Source organism: Canis lupus, chromosome 14 (assembly GCF_011100685.1).
Source record: "Canis lupus familiaris isolate Mischka breed German Shepherd chromosome 14, alternate assembly UU_Cfam_GSD_1.0, whole genome shotgun sequence".
Lineage (NCBI taxonomy): Eukaryota > Metazoa > Chordata > Mammalia > Carnivora > Canidae > Canis > Canis lupus.
This window is the reverse complement of record NC_049235.1, coordinates 34,592,272-34,601,022: the sequence shown is the minus strand read 5'-3', so window position 1 is coordinate 34,601,022 and position 8,751 is coordinate 34,592,272. Positions and strand designations below refer to the sequence as shown.

The 8,751-nt window shown below is 36.5% G+C and overlaps 1 pseudogene; it reads right to left on the bottom strand.

Moving 5' to 3' along the window:
* Window positions 1-1,146: 1,146 nt before the first annotated feature.
* LOC100688187 overlaps window positions 1,147-8,751 on the bottom strand; it is a 39,945-nt pseudogene continuing 32,340 nt past the window's right edge.

Genomic DNA, 8,751 nt, shown 5'->3' with positions numbered 1-8,751 from the left:
GTATTGTGTGAAGCAAAATAAGTCAGAGAAAGATGAATACCAAATGGAATTTAAGAAACAGAACTAATGTACAAGGGGTTGGGGGGAGAAGAGAGCCAAACCAGAAAATAGACTTAATTATAGAGAACAAAGTGATGGTTACTAGAGTGGAAGTAGGTGGGAGGATGTGTTGAATAGGTGATGGATATTAAGAATGCATTTGTGATAAACACCAGGTGTTTTATGGAAGTGATGAATCACTAAACTCTACACCTGAAACTAATAATACACTGTCTGTTAACTAGTGGAATTTAAGTAAAAACTTGGAAAAAGAAATAAATCAATTGTGATCCTGAAATGAATCAAATAATTTTATTTTTATTTTTTTATTTATTTTTATTTTTTAAAAGATTTATTTATTTATTGAATTTTCTTTTAAAAACCATTCACTTTTTATGTGTGTTTCTGGGCTTTTTTTTTTTTTTTTTTTTTTATTTTTTTTTTTATAGATTTTTTTTTTAATTTTTATTTATTTATGATAGTCACACAGAGAGAGAGAGAGAGGCAGAGACACAGGCAGAGGGAGAAGCAGGCTCCATGCACCGGGAGCCCGATGTGGGATTCGATCCCGGGTCTCCAGGATCGCGCCCTGGGCCAAAGGCAGGCGCTAAACCGCAGCGCCACCCAGGGATCCCTGGGCTTTTTTTTTTTTTTTAAGCAATGTCAACAAATCTCAGAGTATTGAAGGAACAGGGCATGGTCACTATTTGAAGAGTAAAAAGTAAACATTCTTTTTTTTTTTTTAAAGATTTTATTTATTTGAGAGAGAGAGAGAGATAATGAGAGCAGGAGGAGAGGCAGAGGGAGAAGGAGAAGCAGACTCTGTGCTGAGCAGGGAGCCTGACTAGGGGCTCAATCCTAGGACCCTGAGATGGTTACCTGAGCTGAAGGCAGATGCTTAACCAGTTGAGCCACTCAGGAGCCCCAAAAGTAAACATTCTTTTTTTTAATGCAGAAATTACTTTTATTATGTTAAAGTATTCCTTAATGGATTGGCAATTATTCATGTGAAGGAGAGTTCAGAAATCAGATTTATGACTGTATTAGCCTTGTCCTTGATTAGAGATTTATGAATTCTACAAAAAATATTTTTCCCTAGAGAGAAGGTTACTCTAGAAGTTGTAGTAGAGAAGGTCTAAGAGGCTGTGAACTTGGAAGAGTATCTCCCTGCTTGTCTGACTGTTCCAGTTGGACCACAAGACTTCAGTACAAGGGTGGACATGTTTTCTCTGTTGAATTTAAAGCTTTATGGGATCCCTGGGTGGCGCAGCGGTTTAGCGCCTGCCTTTGGCCCAGGGCGCGATCCTGGAGACCCGGGATCGAATCCCACATCGGGCTCCCGGTGCATGGAGCCTGTTTCTCCCTCTGCCTGTGTCTCTGCCTCTCTTGCTCTCTCTGTGTGACTATCATAAATAAATAAAAATTAAAAAAAAATAAAGCTTTACAACAGTTTGAATGCTCTTTCCTGCGTGCAACAGGTCAAAGGCTTCATTAATTTGGTCAAAAGGCAGACTGTGAGTCACAAATTCATCAACTTTTATCTTTTTGGATATATAGTCAGACACCAACTTTGGAACACTTTCCACACTCTTCCATCCTCCAAAGGCAGTGCCTTTTCATACAGGGCCCGTTACCAGCTGAAATGGGCGAGTGGTGATTTCTTCACCTGAAGCAGCTACTCCAACTATGACACTGACACCCTAGCCTTTGTGGCAGGCCTCTAGCGCTGCTCTCATGACTTTCACGTTACCAATACACTCAAAGGAATAGTCCACTCTCCTGTCAATCATTTCAATGAGCACTTCCTGGATGGGTTTACTGAAGTCCTGGGGATTAATACATTCAGAGGCTCCAGCCACCTTACAGCTCATGATAGTCGCCAATCCAACTCCTCCTAGGCCAAAGACGGCACAAGTAGAGCCAGGCTCCATCCACCTTGGCAGTGTTCAGAGCCAGCACCATAACCAGTTGAAATGCCACAACCTAGAAGTCAGACTATCCAAAGGTGCTAAAGGATCAATTTTAGCAACAGAGATATCAGCCACAACTGTATATTCAGAAAATGTGCTGGTTCCCATGTAATGTAAAATTGTCTTTCCTTTGCAAGTAAATCTGCTAGTACCATCTGGCATTAATCCTTTTTCCCTGTGTAACTCTTATCTTTTGGCAAAGGTTTGTTTTAGGATTTAGACAAAATTTGCATTCTCCACATTGTGGGATGTAAAGTGGGATGACAGTGTCACCTGCCTTCAGCTTAGTAACTCCTTCGCCAACACTTTCCACAATTTCAACACCTTCATGTCCCAGGATCACTGGAAAACTCCCTTCGGGATCAGCCCCACTCAGGGTATAGGCATCGGTGTGGCAAACTGCAGTGGCAATAATCTTAATTCGAACTTCATGAGCCTTTGAGGGTGCCACCTCTACGTCTTTTTTTTTTTTTTAATTTTTATTTATTTATGATAGTCACACACAGAGAGAGAGAGAGAGAGGCAGAGACATAGGCAGAGGGAGAAGCAGGCTCCATGCACCGGGAGCGCGACGTGGGATTTGATCCCGGGTCTCCAGGATCGCTCCCTGGGCCAAAGGCAGGCGCCAAACTGCTGCACCACCCAGGGATCCTCACCTCTACCTCTTCTATAGAGAGAGGCTTTCTTGCCTCCCAGGCAACTGCAGCCTTGCACTTGATAACCTGGTTTGCTATGTCCTCTGATTTGGGTCAAAAAGTAAACATTCTTATTAGAGATATCATATACTGACTTTCTTCAGAGTCGGATTTTAACAACTGAATTTATCAAATGTTCATTATTTGTCAAGGTAATGCATAAAATGCAAAACAAAATTAGATCTTGTGTGACTTTTTATTTTGTATTGTCTTTCTGTTTAATTACTGATCAATCTATAAAGTGGATTAAATGTTAAGAGTTTTAATTATGGTATGTAAGACTTAAGAGTCAAAAGTGATATCATTTCTGTAAGAGAAAAGAAATGGAATTTATAGTTACACTGAAATTTAGATTGCAAAATTCTACTTCCTTTATGCTATTTTTGTTTCTTATTTTTTTAAAGTCAAGGTTTTAACATGTTTCATACAAAATGCAGAAAATACAAACAGCAATAATAAAATAAAAATTATCTATAGCCTTACCACTATTGAAGCCCAATCATTGTTAAGATTCTGAGATATTTTTTCTGTATTTTTAAAGTAAAATTGTAATTGTGGGTGTGTGTGTAATTTAGGATCCTGATGTTTAACTTTATTGTTTGTTGATAAGTTTTTTCCCCAATATTATTTCATAGTTTTCATACCCATTATATCCTTAATAGATACATATCATGTATTCTCAGTAGTTTCTTTCTTCCCTCCCTCCCTCCCTCTCCCTCCCTCCCTTCCTTCCTCTTTCTTTCCTTTTTCCTTTTCTTTCTTTTCTTTCTTTTCTTTCTTTTCTTTCTTTTCTTTTCTTTTCTTTTCTTTTTTCTTTTCTTTTCTTTCTTTTCTTTTCTTTTCTTTTCTTTTCTCTTTTTTCTTTTCTTTTTTTCTTTTCTTTCTTTCTTTCTTTCTTTCTTTCTTTCTTTCTTTCTTTCTTCTTTCTTTCTTTCCTTTCTTCTTTCTTCTCTCTCTCTTTCTCTCTTTCTCTCCTATAGTTCTCCAATGATTATCTTCATGTATAAAAAAGGTCCAACTTTTATTTCTCATTTGGAGAATTCAAGGTCAATGCATGTAAATCTTATTTAGACTCTTGGTAAATACTGTCATTTTTCAGGTGCCTCAGTGGCTCACTCAGTTGAGTGTCTAAATCTTGGTTTCAGCTCAGTTCATGATCTCAGAATCATGAGATTGATTCCCACACTGGACTCTGTGTTCAGTGTAGTGTCTGCTTGAGATTCTCTCTCTCTCTCTCTCTCCCTCTGCTCCTCCACTCATGCTTTAAGTAAATAAGTAAGTAAGTAAATAAATAAATAAATAAATAAAATTTTAGAATAATAAAACATTGTTAATTTTATTTTACATAAAGATTGGACCAAATTGAATTCTCATAGTATATATGAGAACAGTTGTTTTGTCATGTTGTAACTAGGATTGGAAATTACCTGTTTTTTGTTGATGTTGTTGCTAATTTGAAGTTAAAAATATCTTACTTTGGGGTGCCTGGCTTGGTCAGTTAAGTGTCTGCCTTTGGTTTGGGTCATGATCCCAGGGTGCTATGATCGAGCCCCACATTGGGCTCCCTGCTCCACGGTGAGCCTGCTTCCCTCTTCCTCTGCCTGCTGCTCCCCCTACTTGTGCTCTCTCTGTCAAATAAGTAAATAAATAAAATCTTAAAAAAAACAATCTCACTTCAATCTGCCCATAGCACTTTGTATTTCCATTGCATTAATCATTTTAAATAACTTTTGTTTGTTCTTGTTCATTTTATTAAGAAGAAAACTATTTTCAGAAGCTACATATAATACACATTATTTGGAATTTTCAATTACTTATAATTAAAAACACAGCTAAATAAAATATGCTCTTTCCTAGAATAAATGTTTAATTTGCCTTCTTAACATATATGCTGCTTTTTGGCAGTACTTAGCTGTTGGTAGAAGATATATTTTATTTATATGAAGCCTTTTCACCATTGTAGAAATGGATTTTTCATTTTAAAATTTAAAGTCAGTTTTCTCTTGAGGTTAGAAGCAGCTATAGCCTAAAAAGAAATGAACTCTAAAAAGAGTTCATCTATAATTTCAATTGAGCATAGGATTGTATAATGCAGGTTGTGGCATAATTCAAGAAGTTGTTTTTTGAGAGTAAAGTAGTAATACTTTACTAAGTATTCAACTTCTACACTTAGATGTATATTGTAATTTCCAGCATTAAAATACTTCATCTACAGATACATGGAAGCCTCACTAGGTTGAGTGTCTTACTCTTGGTTTCGGCTCAGATCATGATCCCAGGGTTGTAGGATCAAGCCCCACTTTGGGCTCAGGTTCATTGTGGAGTCTACTTGAGATTCTTCTTTCTTCTCTGCCTGTCTCCCTCTACCCCTCTCCCTGCTCATTCTCTCTCTCTCTCTCTCTCTCTCTCATAAATAAGTAAAATCTTTAAAATGAAATACTTCATCTATCTTGTGCTTTCCTTTAATTTTTTTTTAGGCAGTTACAGATTATACTAGGAAGTCTGCTATAAAATCATATCTGTTCATTCTAAATATTCCCTGAGGGTTTTAGTATTTTGGATTTTATTAACCAGGTAGGGTTAAGACAACATATGGTACTGTGTTTAGTTGCTTTTCCACATTAATCAGGGCTGGTCAGAGCTCTAAGGAGGATTGAAGAGGCCAGTCTGCCAAAATGCCTAACCCCCTACCTCTTCAGATCTTCTCTTACTTGGCCAGATTTCCTACATTAGAGTCACTGCTTTGGGTAGAACACAAAGTAGAGATGATGTGTATCCAACATCCTGATAAAATAAATTCATTGTTTACCTGGTAATGGAGGTAATCCATTATCATTGCCTAGATTGTCAGATCATCTTTTGGGAGTATACTCTCTTTTAAAAACAATTAGTGTTTCTGGTAGAAGATAAAACATTTTCCATTATATTATGTGATTTCAAAAAAATATATATATATTTTTTTGGTTTTTTATTTACTGTGATGTAGGAGAGGTGATTGAGATTACTTTTTATTTAGAGTTGGTTTAGAAAGCACATAAATGACATAGAGCAGGGGCTTTGGAATTCTGTTTTTGCCATTTACAAGTTGTTTTAACATTGGACAAAATATCTTTTCTCTAGGAGCTTTTATGATCTCCTTTGTAAAATGAAAAAAGTAACACTCCATCTACTTGACAGGATTTTTGTGATAGCCAAATGACATACTTGAGAGTAAAAGTACTCCATAGATTGTTATATCTTATTTATAAGGGCAAATATTTTGAATTTATATATAAATATTTTTTTACAATTTAAGCTAAAAATATTTCTTAAACAACTTTGTTCTATGTTATCAGATATTTTAAAACTTGCTTTTTTTGAAGAGGATTGCAAATAACAATTTTATAGGCTATTCCTTTGTAAAAGAAATGAATGTTCATTGTGGAAAACAGAGATAAAAAATTTTATTAAAAATTACTCATAGCCCCACTATTCAGAAATACCTCATGATTCTCCTTAAAGTAGTAATTGGGGTTGTGGTTTTTGAAACATATTCTCTATGTTGCTGACATGTAAACATTATGGAGGTTTTTCTTGAGATTTTTTTTTAATCTGAATTTTTGTATCTCTTTTTTGAAGACCATAAAAAATGTCTGCAAAACTTTAATCTAGACATTTCTAATCCTATATCTTTGGTCTTAAGTATGATTCGTCTGTCCTTGTGGGAATGAGACTTAGCTGCCTATGTTTTATAAAAGAAAAATTCAATTTATCACTATGACTACATCCAGTAATCCACCTGGTTCATTGCCAACTTTTTACCACTTAACTGAGGCTGAATTAGACTAATAGTTTTGTGCACTGAACAGTGAGACTTTCAGCTCCTTATAATGATTCATGTGTTACAGCTGCAGTCCACGCTCATTAATAACATCTGACTTTTCATTGAACCACAGAGCTTCCTTTCCTCTCAAGTAATCTTTTGATAAAATTTCAACTTTTCAGTTTTATGGATGAACATGTGAAAGTTAATGAAATTCATTGACTTGAAGAAATCATTATTTAGGGCAGGTTAGACTGAGAAAATTAATTGTTTTTAATGTTTACTAGGATTCACATTTAGGAAATACTATATACTTTCACTGGAAAAATATTTTTTTCACATTTACAAAGAAATGTTCATGTTTATTTTTTTTATTTATTTATTTTTATTTATTTTTTATTGGTGTTCAATTTACTAACATACAGAATAACCCCCAGTGCCCGTCACCCATTCACTCCCACCCCCCGCCCTCCTCCCCTTCTACCACCCCTAGTTCGTTTCCCAGAGTTAGGAGTCTTTACGTTCTGTCTCCCTTTCTGATATTTCCCACATATTTCTTCCCCCTTCCCTTATATTCCCTTTCACTATTATTTATATTCCCCAAATGAATGAGAACATATAATGTTTGTCCTTCTCCGACTGGCTTACTTCACTCAGCATAATACCCTCCAGTTCCATCCACGTTGAAGCAAATGGTGGGTATTTGTCATTTCTAATAGCTGAGTAATATTCCATTGTATACATAAACCACATCTTCTTTATCCATTCATCTTTCGTTGGACACCGAGGCTCCTTCCACAGTTTGGCTATCGTGGCCATTGCTGCTATAAACATCGGGGTGCAGGTGTCCCGGCGTTTCATTGCATCTGTATCTTTGGGGTAAATCCCCAACAGTGCAATTGCTGGGTCGTAGGGCAGGTCTATTTTTAACTGTTTGAGGAACCTCCACACAGTTTTCCAGAGTGGCTGCACCAGTTCACATTCCCACCAACAGTGTAATAGGGTTCCCTTTTCTCCACATCCTCTCCAACATTTGTTGTTTCCTGCCTTGTTAATTTTCCCCATTCTCACTGGTGTGAGATGGTATCTCATTGTGGTTTTGATTTGTATTTCCCTGATGGCAAGTGATGCAGAGCATTTTCTCATGTGCATGTTGGCCATGTCTATGTCTTCCTCTGTGAGATTTCTGTTCATGTCTTTTGCCCATTTCATGATTGGATTGTTTGTTTCTTTGGTGTTGAGTTTAATAAGTTCTTTATAGATCTTGGAAACTAGCCCTTTATCTGATACGACATTTGCAAATATCTTCTCCCATTCTGTAGGTTGTCTTTGAGTTTTGTTGACTGTATCCTTTGCTGTGCAAAAGCTTCTTATCTTCATGAAGTCCCAATAGTTCATTTTTGCTTTTGTTTCTTTTGCCTTCGTGGATGTATCTTGCAAGAAGTTACTATGGCCGAGTTCAAAAAGGGTGTTGCCTGTGTTCTTCTCTAGGATTTTGATGGAATCTTGTCTCACATTTAGATCTTTCATCCATTTTGAGTTTATCTTTGTGTATGGTGCAAGAGAGTGGTCTAGTTTCATTCTTCTGCATGTGGATGTCCAATTTTCCCAGCACCATTTATTGAAGAGACTGTCTTTCTTCCAATGGATAGTCTTTCCTCCTTTATCGAATATTAGTTGCCCATAAAGTTCAGGGTCCACTTCTGGATTCTCTATTCTGTTCCACTGATCTATGTGTCTGTTTTTGTGCCAGTACCACACTGTCTTGATGACCACAGCTTTGTAGTACAACCTGAAATCTGGCATTGTGATGCCCCCAGATATGGTTTTCTTTTTTAAAATTCCCCTGGCTATTCGGGGTCTTTTCTGATTCCACACAAATCTTAAAATAATTTGTTCTAACTCTCTGAAGAAAGTCCATGGTATTTTGATAGGGATTGCATTAAACGTGTATATTGCCCTGGGTAACATTGACATTTTCACAATATTAATTCTGCCAATCCATGAGCATGGAATATTTTTCCATCTCTTTGTGTCTTCCTCAATTTCTTTCAGAAGTGTTCTATAGTTTTGAGGGTATAGATCCTTTACATCTTTGGTTAGGTTTATTCCTAGGTATCTTATGCTTTTGGGTGCAATTGTAAATGGGATTGACTCCTTGATTTCTCTTTCTTCAGTCTCATTGTTAGTGTATAGAAATGCCACTGACTTCTGGGCATTGATTTTGTATCCTGCCACGCTACCA